The 18,384-nt window shown below is 31.4% G+C and overlaps 1 protein-coding gene across 1 annotated transcript in view; it reads right to left on the bottom strand.

Moving 5' to 3' along the window:
- Nucleotides 1-18,384, bottom strand: part of LOC130442345 (protein unc-13 homolog A) — a 194,818-nt gene that overhangs the window by 138,638 nt on the left and 37,796 nt on the right. Inside the window, exon 2 of the mRNA XM_056776375.1 lies at nt 1,319-1,447. The gene's annotated coding sequence lies outside the window, so the exon portion shown is untranslated. The remainder of the gene's footprint in view (nt 1-1,318; nt 1,448-18,384) is intronic.

Raw genomic sequence — 18,384 nt, forward strand, 5'->3', positions numbered from 1 at the left:
TAATAGTAGAATTTTTCACAAAAAGTGAGGAAAGAATAATGGATTCAGAAAAAATGTTCAAGTCATAGAAAGTCAATACAAAAAACAGAAATCATTTTTCTTATTAAATAATGTTGAAATATTTTGTCATAACATACTAATAAAGTTCAACTATTGCAAAAGGTACGCAAATAATAATTATTTGTTTTATTGTTGTTTTACAAAATTATTGATAATACATGATTTGATGATGAATTAAATGTAATGAATAAATATCGAATTCTAATTTGGTTGTTTATTAATCGTCGATTAAATAATACAGTTTCGAAATTTCACAGGAAATATTGTTGAGTTGGAAAAACATTCAAATTGATTGGGAAAATAGGAAAATTTGTTACAGTCTAGATGGACTCCACAAAGTGGCATATACAAATCAATTCTTAGAAAGGTATCCCACACAAACTAGGCGACAAATAATAATAATAATAATATTTTTTCGGATTGGTACAAATGCCACTAATATATGTTCATGATATTTGGAATGTCGGTGTATCAATTGGACCGTTTTTCGTTTTTTTTTAGGTGCATCGAAATAAATTTAACAAAAATTCATACAAGTAAGCTTCAAGTTCAATAATAGTTACGATCATTAAATCTACTTTTGTTCAATTTTGAAGTTTTGCAATTAAAAAGTGAGATACTGAGTGGACTACAAAAATAAATTAAATAAGAAACAAAACATATACTATCAATATTTTACAGAGCCATTTCGTAAGTATTGATTTTAGTTTTGAATCTCCGTTTATCTGGTTTTTCCACTCTTACTGGTGGTCCCTAGTTACTTCATTTACCATGTTGTCTCTCTCTCTCTCTACCTCATTTCTATACTAGTTGTCCTAGTTCCTGAGTTTCTTCGGGTCTTCCTCTCTTCTTTTCTTATGTCTCTTTGCTTCTATCAATTTATGTGATCTACTTTTTGTATGTCCATACCAATTTAAACATTTCTTAACAACTTTTCCATTGGCTTATTTTCTATAATTATCTCTTATCTTGTCGTATCTACACACATTTTTCCAACTTATTCATCTTATTCAGAACATAGTATATTTAAATGACTTTTCTTACTCGCAAATAGTTCCTTATCAATTTTGGAACCACCGGAATGTGTGATAAAACAGTAGAAAAAATTTGTGGAATTGGATGTATATCAGGTGAGGTGAAAAAATGATAAGATCATTAAAAAATCTGTCAAATAGAAATTTTGTATCAAATTTTTAACTTTTGCGTAACTTTGCAATAATTTTAATAATTAAATAGAAAAGCTGATTAGTCTACTTACCCATGTCAATATATTGAGCTGCAGTCAATATGAGAAAGTAATCCATTTAATCCACGTCCATTTGGCCGGCGTTAATATCACTTCACATGTTTTTAATGTCGATGTTATTCACTCGTTGTTTTAAGGTCTCTGTCGATAACCAAAAATGAGAAATTCGCATACAACGCGCTTAGAGTGTGAATATCAATAATTTGAGTAACTTTCAATAAACTGTTCGTAAAATATATTAGGTGATAATTGAAATTAAATGGAACTTTGATAGATTTATATTCAATCGAATACCAGGACCCGATTCTATAACATGGTTGAAGTGTGTATAAAGAACAATTTCCATTTTCTTCACAGTCGTATTTAAATTGAGATTTCAATTATCTATCATCTACATTAAATCCTATTTTTAAAAACTATTGAATAACTTCTAGTCTCCTGTTTATTGAAAGTCATTATTTTAAAATTTTACAAAAGTAACTCAAATTGTTGATACATAGATGTTAATTATCATGCAGTTAGTATAAAGTCTGTTCTTCTAAGAGACTAACTGGTATAAATTTTAACTAATTGCTTAACCAAACTGTTAATTTGGCGATGATTTTCAAGATGCATGCAATTTTTTGTTGATTTAGGTTGATAATAGAGTAGACGAAATAGGTGAAGAGAATTGCATGCAGTGATGTTCGTAGAAAAGGGTGAAAGTTTGTAATTAGTGAATATTAAGTGCATGTAATAGAGTATATGGTTGACGTCTAGAAAAATCATATCTACCGACTCTTTTGATCGAACATAGATAATTAAAACAAAATTTCAACGGTTTTCACAATGAAAAAACCACCACTATACTTTTTGGTTTGTCACAGTCTGAAGTAATTTCTTTGATTAACAATTGATTTCATCCTCCAGGATTGTTTATTTTGGTGGATATCCTTTTTGTTAAGTCTGAATAGTTAACTTGAATGTTTTAGAAGATTTAGTACAATATAATCTCAGATTATGAAATATCTTTTAGGAAACTATGATCGGTTTGGTACGTTAGAAAACTGATCGGGTCGTAGTCATATTATATGATTCTTTATACCCTCGTAGATTAGTGGGTGAATGCGATAAGCTGTTGTGTCATTTATCTACTTTTTCTTTAAACTTAAATTATTATTTCCTTTTAAATGGCCTTACACATGTCATCATGAAAATAGAAAATACTGAACTTTAGTGTAAAATATCATATGAAAGTTAAAACACAAAAAAGTAACAGATATCAAAAGTTCTTGTGGATCATGTTTAAAATAAGAAATTATTACCGAAAATTGAACACGATGTTCGGAAACTGTGATCAAAATCTTGTTCGGATCCACAATCAGCTGATAGATGATCTACTAGACCTCAGATCACAGTTTCCGAAAAGTCCTACCAAAATGTGCGACTTTCATATAAGTTTTATAGAAAAATATAGAGTAAACTTTTAGTTTGGTATGTGGTTTCGGAAACATATGTATCAACGGCTGAAGCAGATTGCAGACTCACACTCGAAGATGCTTATTGGAGATTATTTATTGAGTACCTTTTTGGCAAAATAAAGTGATATACGTTTTAAAATATATTTTAATCCAATCAAAACGCGTTTGTATTTCTCATATTGCTAATTCTCTTCAAAAACAACAAGATATATACCATGAACATTGCGAAAACCTGTTATTCTACTTTAATAAGTTTTTATACCAATAGGTCCCTAGTGTGAGATTGAAAAATTTTTTTCTCAGTTGTGTGTGGTAACACGATTTCAAGGTTCATTTATTTGATGGATTAGTTCGTTTATGGTACCCTTTAGAGTCCAATTCTCATCTTTAAATTTATTATTATTGGACGAAGTAAAATAAAGTTCCTAAACAAAACCCTGAATGTATTTCATTTTGATGTAAGAGGGCTATTATTGTAACTTATCTAAAAAATGACGCTTTATAGTCATTAGAGAGTTTTTATTCCCTTTATTTTCACATGTACGTTAGCTTATTCTACATATGCGCAATATTAGAAGTTGGAGACCTTAACCTCAATAAGGATAACGGACTGCACTAAAAAAAAGGTTGAAACATCAATTTTTATCTATTTTAAAAACTATTTTTCAATAAGAATAGTCCTAAAATCAACACTATTTAACAAAAAAAACACAAAATCATAAAATATGGAATTGCTTTTGAAATTTTTTAAGAACTGTCTATTTTATTTATGTACTGTCAGGATTATTAGTCACATTAAGGTAAGTAACTACAAATGATGATGCTACATCCTCTAAAAGTGGAAATTATATCTTAAGTCTCTTAACTACTTAACAAAGTTGATCGCACAGTTTCAAACTCAAAAAATAAGAAAGAATATCAATATTGAAGTTTATAATTGACGTTGTTTGTATATTGGGATATAATTAATGTACAAGTCAAACTCAATTCGAATGAAAAATTGATTATTATCCGCTCGTAAGCGAATAAAACCGTTTAAACTTTCTCTATAAACAGAATAAAGAAACAGAAGTTTCAATAAACATACTAAACTTGTTAATTGAATTTTATCCCACAAGTTGGGTGATCAATTTAAAGATTGAAAAATAAATTACGAAACTCGCCGGAAGCAAATTTTATTCACTACATCTTGATTTTTTTTATATTACTTTAGTAGTCACTGCAGGCACACTTTTCCTATCTATCCTGATATCACTACCTAGACTCTTTATAATGATTTTTTCTGAATCGATTTTGATTTCAACTATATTCTCTGTGTATCTCTCATAGCGACATTTCTGTTATTACCTTCATTCAAACAAGTGGTTTCAAAACAGGAAAATACGGGGAGAATTTCTTATGAAAAGCGTTTTTGTTGATTCGCCGACAACTGACAATCTCTTGTTCTTTTTGAATTAGAATACTTTTTTCTACCTTCACAAATACTTTTAATAGTAGTTTTACTACTATACTATAGATTTGTTACAAGAGGAATAAATTTGAATAAACCAATTATGGTTTACACGATTTCTTTTAGATTTTTTAATTTACCAAGTTCAATACTATAGTAATAACATATTATCATACTGAAATGTCGACTATAATAAATCAATTTCCAATAAGAAGAACAGAAATTGAAATATTTTTCATAGTATTCTGTATATTCATAATTTGAGATTTGAATTTTCATATAATTAGATTTCCTAGTTGATATAATACAAATAACAATGATTGTGAAACATGTGTTAATTATATGAAATCTCGTATATATGCCGCAAATACAGCAAACCGAAATTATTGAATGCTCAGGTTTATAGGCGAGAAAATTGAAAACAAATATATAAAAAACCGATTAATTTATTGTTTGATTGATCAGTTGTTATTGATAATAGTATTCAACAGTGGTATTAAAAATAAACTTCGTTCAATAGATCAATTTTCATATAGATATCAAAAAGATATGTCATCTTAACCTGACTAATATTTTTCAAATTAATTTTCACGTTTCGATACATTTTTTCAACGTGCTGTAAATTTAACATTTCCTTCGAGTTGAATTTAGTCAAATTCTCATCTTGCAATTTCAGCAACTCCTGAATGTTGATTCTTTCCGAATCTACCTCTTTTTATTCAATTCGCGAATTATTTTTGTTTGCAGCTAAAGTTTGATTTTGCACACATTTTCTGTAGTCAGAGAAGGCCACCGTTCCTCGTAGAATTATTTCAATTTGGATTCAGTTCTTCCAATGATTCTTCCAACTGTTTACGATTCATTTTACCTCATCAAATTTGTTCCAGCTTTCCTTAACATTCATACCAAGATCACACTCCACAGTATTCAATTTTTTTCTCTTATTCAATAGAGCTTCAAGATCTGAATAATTTTTTTGTCTATAGGTTGAAGCAAAGCCGTCATAAAAATGTCACTTTAATTGTATGACTAGACCATACACTGCTTTGAACCTTTGTTTCAATACGCCATTGTAAACCTCGCTTTCTTATTATTCACCAAAACACAGTCATTTCGTCCATGTTTTTATTTTTTGGTCCACAATGATCCAAATATCCGTTAAGCATCCGTAGCAGTGTATCGTTATTCTTATCTCGTCATGATCAAATTTCCTTCAGAAGCGATATCGGTTACAAAGGTAATGGGATGAAGCGAAATAAAACAGCTGACAAGCGTATAAGCCCTTCACAAGACCAAAACGTTTTCATGGAATCGACTACAAGACATCGATTGTTTTGATGACTCTGGTTCATTTCGCCAATCATTCTTAATTTTGGCGAGAGAAAGATATTGAATAGACTACCTGATGGTACGTCTCCCGGCACTCAAAAAACCTCTACTTCAAATGGATTGACTTCAGGAAAGATATTTATTGTTTAGACTCACCCCCGATAAAAAAATTTCTTCTATGGGACAATCGTGAGAGCCATAATTAAAATCGAGCTTTAAAATTACGTTAATAAGAGCAACTTCGTAGTTTTGCGTATTCTTAGTAAAAAATATTTGTTCATACAAGAGTCATAGTTTAGGGAGATTAAACACCAAGAAGGGAAGGGTGTAAATATGTTTGATTTACTTTTGCTACCACATAACAAAGGGTTAGATACATTTGTCTCTGAAATAAATCTAGTTTTCCAAGTTTGTATCAACAGTGGTTATAGAGAATGTTCCCAGAGCAATTCTACAGGCATAGTATCGAATAAGGTACGACCCTTTTTCAATTAGAAATAAACTTCATTCTTCGATTATTCTTTGTATCAATGTATCGATGTATCAATTTGATGGAAATGTACTAATCCACTAACAATTAATGAGAGAGTAATTCCAAGACAAACAAAAATAATAAAACTTTTCTATGAATTAGCAGCAATTCCGAAATCCTTTTGTTGAAAAAGGAAAAAGATCAGTGCAGATAATTGGGTCAGTAAATTTCCTCTGGCGTTTCAAACATCAAGAGAACATTAGAAGAGAATCGAAGATTGAACACGTAATTGAAATTTTTTCGTGAAAGCACTAGCATTTTCGTAGTTCATTAAAAGAAAAAAATACATTGGCAATTAATCACAAAGAATTGATTTCCTATTATGCCAAACTAAGATAAACTAAATTTAACACAAAGTAAATGAATTAGATCTACGAGAGTTGTCTGAAAAGATTCCCACCTCAAACTTAAGATGTCACTACTCATTAGTAAAGTTAAAGTCCCTGTATAACAGAATCTGGACACCAGCTATAATGCCCATGGGTATAGGAGATAACTCTTCTTCTGCTCTCTTTCCCAGAAATTAATGGCGCCCGCACTTGCGCGCAGCGCGCTTCCTCCTGTCATGTGGTCTCACCAATTCGTAATATAACAACAATATATTGATCAATTACTTAAACATTGTCATTTGACTCGTCTCTTTTTATAATTTCTTCACTTATGTCTATAAATGTTATTTCCTTCGTGAAACTTTTGTTTTTTTTTTAAATATATCCCAATATACGAGGGCCGTTTTTTTTCAACCTTCGATAGGTTATAAATAAAAGATTGGTACACTTACTTTTCGACATAATCACCGGAGCGATTGAGACATAATTACGGACATCTATAAACTTTCGACACCATTCACGCACAATACTATCACTCATGAAGTTTTCCCCGTACCCACGACTCATTCCCCGATGGATTTCTACAGCACTATGACCTTCAGACTGTAGAAAACGAATCATACTTGGCAGGAGCATCAATAATGGCGGACATGTTTACGGCTTTAGCACAACGCCGACTGACGCCTAAATGTCAAACATGGCGGAGTGTGTAGGGCGAAAGCTTCGTAGTTGCCTACAGTGCATGCTCGATTTTTTCTGCCCGCGTAACGTCCACATGGAGGTTGAAAACAAAAATTACTCATTTGAACAGACCTCTGTTTTGCGCGCTTCTCTTATTGGAGACGCCATTGATTTCGTAGTACGAGACCAATCAATCCTATACTGAAACTTCAATATAAGTTATGAAGGTGAAGCTAGACATTATGTTTAGAAACTTTGTTCCATCATTTACTACCTTCAATCTTTGGGGAGCTGAATTAAAACGTATCAGCTTGATTAACGACGAGTGTATGGAATGGAAAAGATTAAGAAAATCATTGATAGAGTCGAAAACGTTAACTAAATGGTATTAGACGACCGTCAGATGTAAGTTAGAGAGATAGAAATGGATATCGTCATATCCAAAGAGCGCAATTGCCTTATACTGACTGAAGAATTATGTAAACGTAAGCTATCCGCTCGTTGGGTGCCGTGTTTGCTCAGAGGCATATTTTCCAGTCCAGAATGAGTCGTATATATAACCGTAGATAAAACCTGAATTCACAATTACAATAAATAAATAAAATAGGTCGAAAAATGTTCAGGCGCGAATCCTACTGAACGCAAATATATTTTCTTGGAAGTTATTGAAAAATTATCATAATATTATATTTTGCATCGTCACGAAATTACATAATCATGAAAGCCTCAAATTTGTAATAGAGCATTAAGAATATCAAAATTTCAACAAGTGCGTTGGTTTTCCAAGTAAACTATTAAACTATGGACAAGGTCATAAATACAAATCAGTGAAGGAATAATGAAGAGTATTCGAAAAGTGTCGAGAAATGAAAAAGTATACGAAATTATAAATTGGGTAATTTTGTAATTTCATTGAAGTTTGTAAATTGATTATCAATAAGAAATCATCATCACATCGATTTGTTGGTTGTAGTGTATAATGAATACATCTATTGAGTAAGTAGGTCTCCTAAATGTAACGGAACTCCTAGCGGGCAGAATAGAGGAACATATCAATAGACAGACAGAAAATAGCACTGGAAACTGATGACTTCAATCCATTAACATTTTATTTAAAGATACTTCCACTTTAATCTCATCAATTACTAATATGTACGAAAAGATTTCATCTGTGAAGTACGATATTTCTTCCAATATGAACAAGTTTTATACCGATATCTCATCAATATGAAATGATATTGCCGCTGTTGCCGACAATGAAATTTAGATTCTAAAATTGTATAATAAGAATTGTGATGGAAATCAGATAAATGAGAAAATCAAGGAGATAAATATGCAGATTTTAAAAGACATTCAAATAGCAAAAAAAAATATTGAGTAAATCTCAAAATCTCCGAGGGGCAGCGAGACTATCTGATAAAATTTAAAGTGAAAAAAACTAGCTATGTCCAAGATAGAGAGCATCCAGTTCGATAGGCTACATATTGCCATGCAGCTGGTCTTCTTATTCTTAGTACGTGATGTAAACAGTACCTTGTTACTTCTATTCAATAGAAAAGTGTAGGAATAGAGCCATTTGCCACTATAAACATGAATTATTGACTTCACAGGAGTCTCATAAGAAACTTTATATTGAAAAGAAAACAAGAAAGATCTTCCTGAGAAGGAAGATTCTGTATAAGCTTTATTGTGCCAGATGATTCCGGAACTGGACCACTTGGATGAATTTATTCCGATTTCTAATGTCATGTCAGCTTAGCAATATCTGGCTCTTAGCATAAATATGCTACAGCTCCACACTGGCTATCTCAAAGGACTATGCGCGCTCAGGATGTACCTAATGAAACTGGATCTAACAGAAATTGTGTGCAAAAGAGGAAGAAACAGAGAAGATGCTTTATACAAGCAATTTGTGAGAAAGAAAATTCAACTTTCTTGAACTGGTGATGAAGATGTAAATAAACTGCTCTGATGGCGCAGGCTTTTGTAAGTAAGCCGAATGTTTTAGATTGAACTTCACACTATAAATACTGAAAGTTGGAGAGTTGACATTCATTATAGTCATCACAATAAGATTGAACTAATCAAACGGAAAAAATGAGAGCTCGGATCGCCGGCCATAATATAGTTTAGTAAATAGTATGTTCATAACATGGATTAGGTAATTTAAGTTTTAATTGGGCCGTGTAAATCAACCAGACATAAAGAATATTCTTCGTGTTTTAAGTTTATGCTTAGATGAGCTATAAATCAGAAAACTTCACAATACCATAACAAAAAGTTATATTGCACACCTGCCTCTATTATCATCTCAATTGTTCTTTTACTTATATCTACAAATATGAGAAGCATATAAATCATAATCAATTCCACGGTGCTATTTTCATTTTATATTTGTTTCCAATATAAATTTGTAATAATAAAAATCCCTCAGGTAGTCCTTTAGATTCTACTATTCTCTGTAAATTACAAGCTTGCGTTCTTTTCAAAATTCAGGTCGCTTGGCACTCCTAGGATATGAAATTTGAATAAAAACAATTCCGGTTTTAGATTACGATAAACCAAAGGAAAATTGATAGTCCAATAAAAACACTTGTTGAAAATAAGGTTATCATCTATTTTTTCAAGCCAAAAACCAAAGCAGTTTATTTTTCGTGAACTGCGTGGAGTACTGAGAAAAGAATTTTATCGTTCAAGCAGTAGTAGTGACATTTATGAATGTTTCAAAGTTAAGTATGAATAACCAAGAAGAAGCGAATATGTAAGGTTAGATATTTTATAGAAGAAAACCCTCACGCAACTATATAGAAAGTGCCTTACAACAAAATGTTAGTTAGCCTCTTGCAGTAAAATTTTTGAAGAAATAACATTTGCACCCATAAGACGTTCAACTTGTTAATAATATCTCAGGAGATGATCTGTACAGACGTGTGAAATGAGAAAAAATTTTAATTTTCCTAATAGTGTAATATTTTTAGACGAACAATGTTTCGTTGAAGTGGTACAGTAAATCGATACAATTGTCGCTACTGGGCTCGGGAGAATGCTCACTGGACATAGACAAAACACACCCAGCACCCCTAAAAAATTAATATTCGAGTAGAGATCGTTAGGGGAAGATTTATTAGTCTTTATTCATTTCGCGGGAATTCTACAGCTCAGGGATATTTGGAACATCTTTGTATGGCAGTGCTTTCGGTCCCAATTGTGGTATTTCTGGATCCGAATAAGTGAAACTATGATCCTAGTATTTGGTTCCAACAAGATGGTATACTACCATTTTATGGTAAGAATGTTTGAGAGTTTCTGGATAACCAGTTCGTAGGAAGGTAGATAGGAAGAGGTGAATAAATTGAGTGGCCACTTAGGTCACCTAATCATACTCTCCTAACAGATTTAGAATAGAATTGATAATATTTAAACAAACAAATTAGATATGAAATGACTCGTATAACACTGCAGATGATAAAAACAGATCAGTTCTACCATCATCTAGTCCCATATCAGATAGTGAACGTGAACGGGACATAATTTGAAAAATGTGAGATATAATTTTGTTTCAATATAATTCAATAAATCCCTCGCCTTTATTTCTCAAATGACCCATTTTTAAATCATTGTTTTACTATCAAATAATGTAAAAAACCTAGCATTCTATTAGAACAAATAGTTATCAAGTCATATTTTGCCACATTTGAAGTCAAAAGACGCGGAATAATACTATCTATAACTTATTCCATAGGCAAATAATATATTGGTTAATTTTTCTAATCGCGAATTAATACAAGCAATAATAATATATACTGATTGTCTCACTTTAGAGATATAATTACATTTGACAACGGCCAGCATTATTATTTTGATTACTATTTGTAGAAAATGTGGAAGTTTGTTCTAAACTGTCCCGTATCAAATTCTGATCAGTTACAATATAATAAATAATAACAAGAAACAAGTAAACGAATCACACTCATTTCTTATTTGTTTGTCTTTTCAACATTTGTCGGTTTAGTCTAAGAAATTTTGCTTTTCGATGACCTGAAGATGAAGAAGTCCAAAATAGTAAGATCTGGAAATCTATTCATACAATCCAGATTTATTAGAGATGGTGAAAAATGTCTTGAGCTATGACCTTGAAAATAGATGCCCAGAACTAAACGATGCAAGTAACTATTAAAGTCCGCTTGATGGTACCATAAAATGGGTTTACATCTTATAACCGAGGAGGAGTAGGTAAAAAATTACATTGTAATTTTATTGAAAAATTGAATTTAAAACATTGATTTATTAACCAAGAAGCATTAAAACCTTATTACATTACATTAAGTAAAGGAGAACGCGATTCAAATTAAAGTGCCTTAAATTGTTAAGATAGGTAGTAGGATCTCAAACGAATAATTGTGTTTTCCGTTTAGTAGAACTCTACTCGATTTCCAATACCTATAAATATTATTGTATGCCAGAAATCACGTTTAAAGATCTAATCGAAGAGCCCAAGTACTTTTCAAAAAAAAATTAGTGAACTATTCCATGTATTCCAAAACACATACTCATTTTGTATATACGTGATAATATTCTAATCTCGTTCATTTCGTCGAATATTAGAAACTTCGATTGCAGAGCTGTAACCCAAGTTCTATCCTATTTCATAATCCAGGCAATAAATTACGTAAACAGTTCCAGAAATACGCACGATTTATCTTCATAATCTCAGTAATTACATCAAACCTCTAATCAACCAACACATGTCGTCTGAATACCGAATTTTAATGGTGCAAATTTTGATCGATGCTCATAGATCATTTAATTGCACTCAGAAAACGTTTCATTTCTATTCAATTCGAATAGTTTCTAAATAGTTTTTGGTTTTCGAACAATTATAATCATCATACAATCGTTGAAAATGATGCTTTATTCTAGGCGCCTTATTTTTCAAACAGCTCTGAATAGGTAATTGCTGAAATACACGCTAGCATAACGCAACAGGATAATGATGGATTTCATATTGAAACTATGAACGCGGATTTTTTAAAACCTTATTTGCTGAAAGAGCAGATCAGGTAATCATAGATTTCATTCAACGTCGAACAATGAATCAAGATACTAAGTACAAGTTGGCTATGTGGGTTTGAGCTTAAAGTAGCTGCAGAGTAAATCATAGTAGGTATGCAACGCGTGCACCGCACGCGGGCGACCAGAACAATGGTTAGCTACAGAATATAATTTTATCGATCAAGTAAATTTTTTATTTGCAACCATATATGCATTGCTGGTCATTACTATCCATTGAAGTTTAGTACACACCTCTACTTATCGCCCTCATTTCCCGACCTCTAAAATATTGAGATCGTTAAAATTTTTCTCATCTATTCTAGATGAATATTTTTTTATATATAAAAATATATCACATTGACAAACTATTTAATGGCATTTTGATAATTGTTTTCTTCCTCTTTCACTGTTATTTGTAACTCAAATAGAGTAGTGTGTAATTTAATAATTAAACTTCTATTATTCTGACAGTGGGCCTAAATTATTGGGAATAACAGGGAAAAATCACGCAGTTCCTAGATCCTGTGGCTTAGGTAGTGTGAGAATCACAAAGTATAAAATCGAAATCAGCGCTTTCGGAAATCCAATTTTTTCCACCGTGCGCACTGCTGATGCGGAATATCTTCCCTCTCTACTAGCCCTCTTTCACCAATTGCGAAAACATTCGGTAGCAGTTGTTAAATAATTGGACTAACATTAGTATCTAAAATAAAAAATTTTTAGACATTATCACATAAATAAATTTTGATGGAGTTTCCACACCGTTTCCAATATTCGACAACAATGTACCAAATGTAGTAAGGGCTGAATAATATCGTCGGAGACAGAAACCGGACGTATTAAAACATAATAAAATACAGCTGTAGAAATCCAATGGAAATGTATCATCATTACAAACGCTTTTCAATCACGTTTCCTTCTAGTACGTGTCGCCGGCAGCCTACTTGTGATTGATTAGTATAACCACACCCACCAAAAGAGCCACTTAAAGTACAGAGACGGATTGAGTACCAGAGGGCATAACTCGACAAATAATATAAACGACAAAAACACATAGTAATATCATGACATTACTTACATACTTTTTAGGTAAGGTATCATGCTGTACAAATTTGCTACAGGAATGGAAGAAAAATGTATTTCACTTGTTTCCTGATATTATACACTCAGAATAATTCAGTGAAGGAGCCCATATTATAAGTGGCTTTGAGATCGATCGTTTTTGATAAAATATTTCTGAACCGGTCCTGGATTAAATGCGGACGTAATTTAAGAGTAATTATATAGAAAACAAGGGAGAAAATGGAAAAGTACTTCAATACAGCTAATTACTTTTATTATCATCCATTGAAATAAAGTCCAATGAATTTATTAATGAAAGTATCACAAACAAAACTGTTAATGATGTTGTTCATAGATATTATCGATAAATAGAGCGATAAATACTGTTATACTGATCATAATACATCGAGACAAGAGAAATTAATTGTTCTTGAGATTTTGTTCAACATCATTGTGTGAAGTTTTATTTTTAGCAAACCTAGAATATTACCTACAGTTTTTTAATCTAACTTATTTCACGAATTGCATTACTAACGACGACACAAACAGGAATCCTGTTCGAAATCTATTTCAAACTTATAAAGTTCTACACTCGATTTGAATAAACTTGCAAAATCCGATTCGTAATTGTCAAAATACTACTTCAGAAAGTAAGAATCCCAACTTCAATTTGGATTATGAATGGATGCTATACTAAAACCATTATAGTAATGAAAAAATATTTGTAGGAATTCATTCTATCTTCGAATTTATACGCTAATTTTGCCTTCACTTGAATATGAATAAATTTGAAAAGAGATTTCACAAATTTTATTTTAATTTAAAGTGTAATTACATTCATTCGAAGTGAGCATTGATCAATGCCAAAGAGTACACTAGCCTCTAATCTGAAAACTATTATATTGTTTTTTAAATGTATCAAGTTTTCTTTATTACAGCCCACAATTATATTTTCTTTAGATCGTTCAGAATATGCCAGTTTTTCAGAAGTGAGATTCATCTAACAGTGAAAATGATTTGAAAAAGTGTATGCCTGGGAAAAATGAGAAACCATTGGATATCGTTATAAAATCAGTATTTTTCAGAAATTCGAAAACAAAAACATGTTTTGATTACAAATATTCTTGTTCTATAGCCATTCTCCGAGGTAATTGGTTTGGTTGCGTTATCTGTGATCTTTTTTACAACATCCTCACTATTGTGTTCGTCAGTTATTTATTGATTCGTTCTTATCCTGTATCCCCCTTCACTATTACCGGACCAATTAGTAACTGATTATTTTTCTTTCCGTTCTTCTTAATATTTGTCTATCGTTTCTTGTTACTGTCATTATTTCAGCTGAGTAAACCATAAATTTATTCTCGCCAACGTCAACCTTTCCACTTCTTTCGTTAATAATGAACTCACCAGATTCTCCTTTAGGATCTTATTTCGCTCATAGACACCTCGATTAATCTTCGCTATTTTTCATCTACACTTTCTTCTTTTAGTGCTGTTGTTAGGTAGTTTCTTTTGATTGAGTCAAAGGCCTGCTGAAAATCGATGAAGAGCATTTCTGTATCTATTTGGTGCTCATGGCTGTTTCCATTTTGTTTGATTGTATGTACTTGACCTACCTCGTGGTAAGCCGCATTGCTATTGTCCTAATATATCTTGAGTGCTATTGAACACCTATAGTTACTTCATTGGTGTTGATTACCTTCCTTTTGCATAGTAATAATTTGTCCAATTTCCCATTCTTCTGGCATCCTTTCCTCAAACCATATTTTCGAATCCTGCATAATTTATCAACTCTATACTCATTTCATATTTACCGGGTGATTTTTCATTTCTTATTTTATTTATGATTTCCTTAATTTCTTCTATTGTTATTTCTTTTGATAATGTCCCTTGGTCATTCTCCTCCTGTTTCTGGTTCTCTTCTTCATCCTTTATTTCCTTGACATTACTTCTGTTTGTTTTAATATATGTAAAATGTATTACCAGGTTTTGATTCCATCAAACATGAGTTAAATGGAAAGCGCAACACCAAATTCAAAGATACTTTTGAACGTAAGTAAGCTAAACCCAAGACAAGCAGCACAGAATTGGATTGTTAATGGCCTAACTATATAACAACGTGACTTCAACCTCAAAAACTATCATTTCGTTTATCAACAGTATTTTTTTATATTAAAATCCACATTTGTATTTTGGTTGTACTGACACAATGAAATGTAAATAAATAATTGAAATCATCCAATCAAACATTGTTAAAATACAAGATTTTTATAATAAAATTCCATTTTAAATTCACAATATAGTTTTTGTTAATTAAACAGAAGAGAAGAACTTTTTTTGTAACTTTAACATCCGTAAAATAGTCAGGCGTCTCAGTAGAGCTTTCAACGGCTCGTTGAGAAATGCCGTTGAATTTGTAATTAAAAAATTTGCACATTCGTATTCAGGTCAAAATTGAAGTATGAACCGACAGTGGGGCGCCAATAAAAGATGAAAAGGGAATGATGTTGTTTATAGCTTAAATGAAGGAACGTGGAAGAATCTGTTGACCCAGTTTTTTTAGTTTTATGTTTAATGAAGAATTTATTTGACGTAAGCTTCTGAGAATTATAAGTAGATAATAATAATTCAAACCCTTGAGCAACCATTTTCATTAGTATTGGATATTTTCCTTCCAAAATTTAGTTTAATTGTCTGTACTCAATACGAATTATTTCAATTTAAGAGCTGACCACCCTCAATACCTTTAAATATATGAAAAATCAATCATTTTTTTTTCATGGGACATAAATTAAATAATTACTATAGTTCTTCCAATATTAATTGTTGAAGAGAGTTATGCGAGGAACAATCAATATTTCATAAACACGCACGGCACTCATATCAAATTAAGAAATGAAAAGTAATGTTCACTTCTCGTATAAAATTCGGTAAACATTTAACAAACCGTCAATGGACGTGGACTCAACATCGAATCGTAAATATAAATGCATTTATATTGGCCAAAGATCTCGGAAGGCGTATGTAGACAATTTCTTTGTAATCTAGACAGTCTGGGATAAGCAGTGATGTGGCTTGGTGAGATTTATTTAATTCATAAAGTTCTTTGAATAACTAGAAATATGGCGTTCTTTAGACTGAGGGCAAATGAAGGCAATGAAATTGCACATTTATCGAGCAGTTATGGAAGAGGTTGCTGTGGATCATTCACAGAGCCGAAAAACGTGTAAAGAAAAACTGATATCAGACAACAAAGCTACTCAAGGTTTTATACGTAGGACAATTTATAATTTATGTAAGGAGACCAGAGTTGCGACATTAGAAGTAACACAGCTAAAGGTATCAAATTATCCAAAATACAATTATACCAGTTTATAAACATTGCATCAAGCTTTGTCAGCATGTGGCTTTAAACGCAAAAAACTGAATAAACGGATGGCAATAACCGAATCGTCGGATTGTTTGATGGAGACAAGATAAAAGACTACCAAAGTTCTAATAGACGATTGGAGTACAAAAAAGGGCTCAGTTCCCGTCTGGTACCCTATTTAAACCAAACTCCCTTACAGGCAGGTACATTTTACTCGTCTATTTACGTTTTATAATTTAATATTTAGTTGTACCAACTTAAGGAAGTAAAATAATATTTTTTTTCAAGTAAGATTACAATTAAGTACATTTGTCTAGATAACGGCGTATAATGCCGTCCAATTTATACGATTCGATTGCCCGTTAACGAATACTTTCCCGCATAAGATATACATATTTTTAGAAGTATTTATAGAAATAATAAATTAATAAAATGAGGTATCTATGCCTATGGTAGATCAAACAAAATTGTCGGCAAGGGTTTTTATAAACTGCAAATGATATTAGAAGAACTATAATAGCATGCGTTGTTTAATTTTCTATGAGTTCTATTATCAATTATGCCCTAAAATTCTTGATAAGAAATTTTCAACGTTCTAAATTGAAGTGTCAAGACACAGTATTGTATTGGCTCTTTGAATAGAAAAGGTTAAAAAAATAGGTAGCGAATCGACCAACTCTGTACTATCTTTCAACAATTTTGTTGAATTGAATAGACTTTTTGTATTCTGTTTTTATCGTTGTTTAGGCTGAGCTAATTTTTTTGTTATTATCACTTATGATTTCAAACGTGGTTTTCCTTTCTATTATCCTCTTTATTCGTGCACTGTTTTACCATTGATACAGAATAGTGCTCCGACTGGATCATCATTCAGAAAAAATTTGAAAAGGGACTTTCCGGCACGCTGTAACTTATTTTAGGGTTAAATATAAAGATATAAATGCGCGTTTGACTATAATGGAAACACCACGGATTGTTGTTCAATTCGGTATAAGAGAGAAGAGGATTTCAAGGCCCGTAATCTAAAGGTAAGCTTATAATAATAGTGATTGCAGGTAGAGGCAATGTTCCGGATGCGAAGATGGTGATGAAAAATTACTTATTCGATTACAATGAGGAGGTTACTGCTCAATTATTTAAGAAGTGGTTCTCTTATCAACTCCTACATAATGTACATACTAATTCAGTCGTTGTTATGGATAATGCATAATAATAACCAACCAAAAAGGCTTCAAGACTTTCAAAAATTCAGATATATGTCCAAAAGCGACAAAATTGAATAATTTAGTTTCAAAAACGATATATAGGGAAAAATAAAGCACACAGTTCATATTTACTCTTGAACAAAATATATAATAGGAACATGTCAAACAGTTTATTTAATTCCCCGTGTTTTAACGTATAAATAGTAAATTATAACGTCCTCAACATAGTTTTTTGTTATAAATTGAAAATCACGTATTTTATTTTGTTGTTTAATAAGTTTTTTTTATGTGACGTAAATTTTTTTTCAAAAAGAACGTTGAACATTTTATGAATTTCGTGCGTTAAACTTCATAATAACTGTGTATAATAAGTTTTGAGTATCATAATTTGTATCATAATCACCATGTTTGCATTTTTTCTTGAGCAATCAATCCTGAGATACTAATACAATTTCGTAAAGTGACGGTTTTATCTCATTTTTATTATCTTATTTACATATTTTAGTAATTTGTAATATGCATTTTTACTGCACTATAAGACATCAAATATATTTTTCAATAGAGGTTAAAGTTGAGCCATTTGAGCACACATTTGAGAGCATAAAAAT

This window comes from Diorhabda sublineata, chromosome 4 (genome assembly GCF_026230105.1).
Source record: "Diorhabda sublineata isolate icDioSubl1.1 chromosome 4, icDioSubl1.1, whole genome shotgun sequence".
Classification (NCBI taxonomy): Eukaryota; Metazoa; Arthropoda; class Insecta; order Coleoptera; family Chrysomelidae; genus Diorhabda; species Diorhabda sublineata.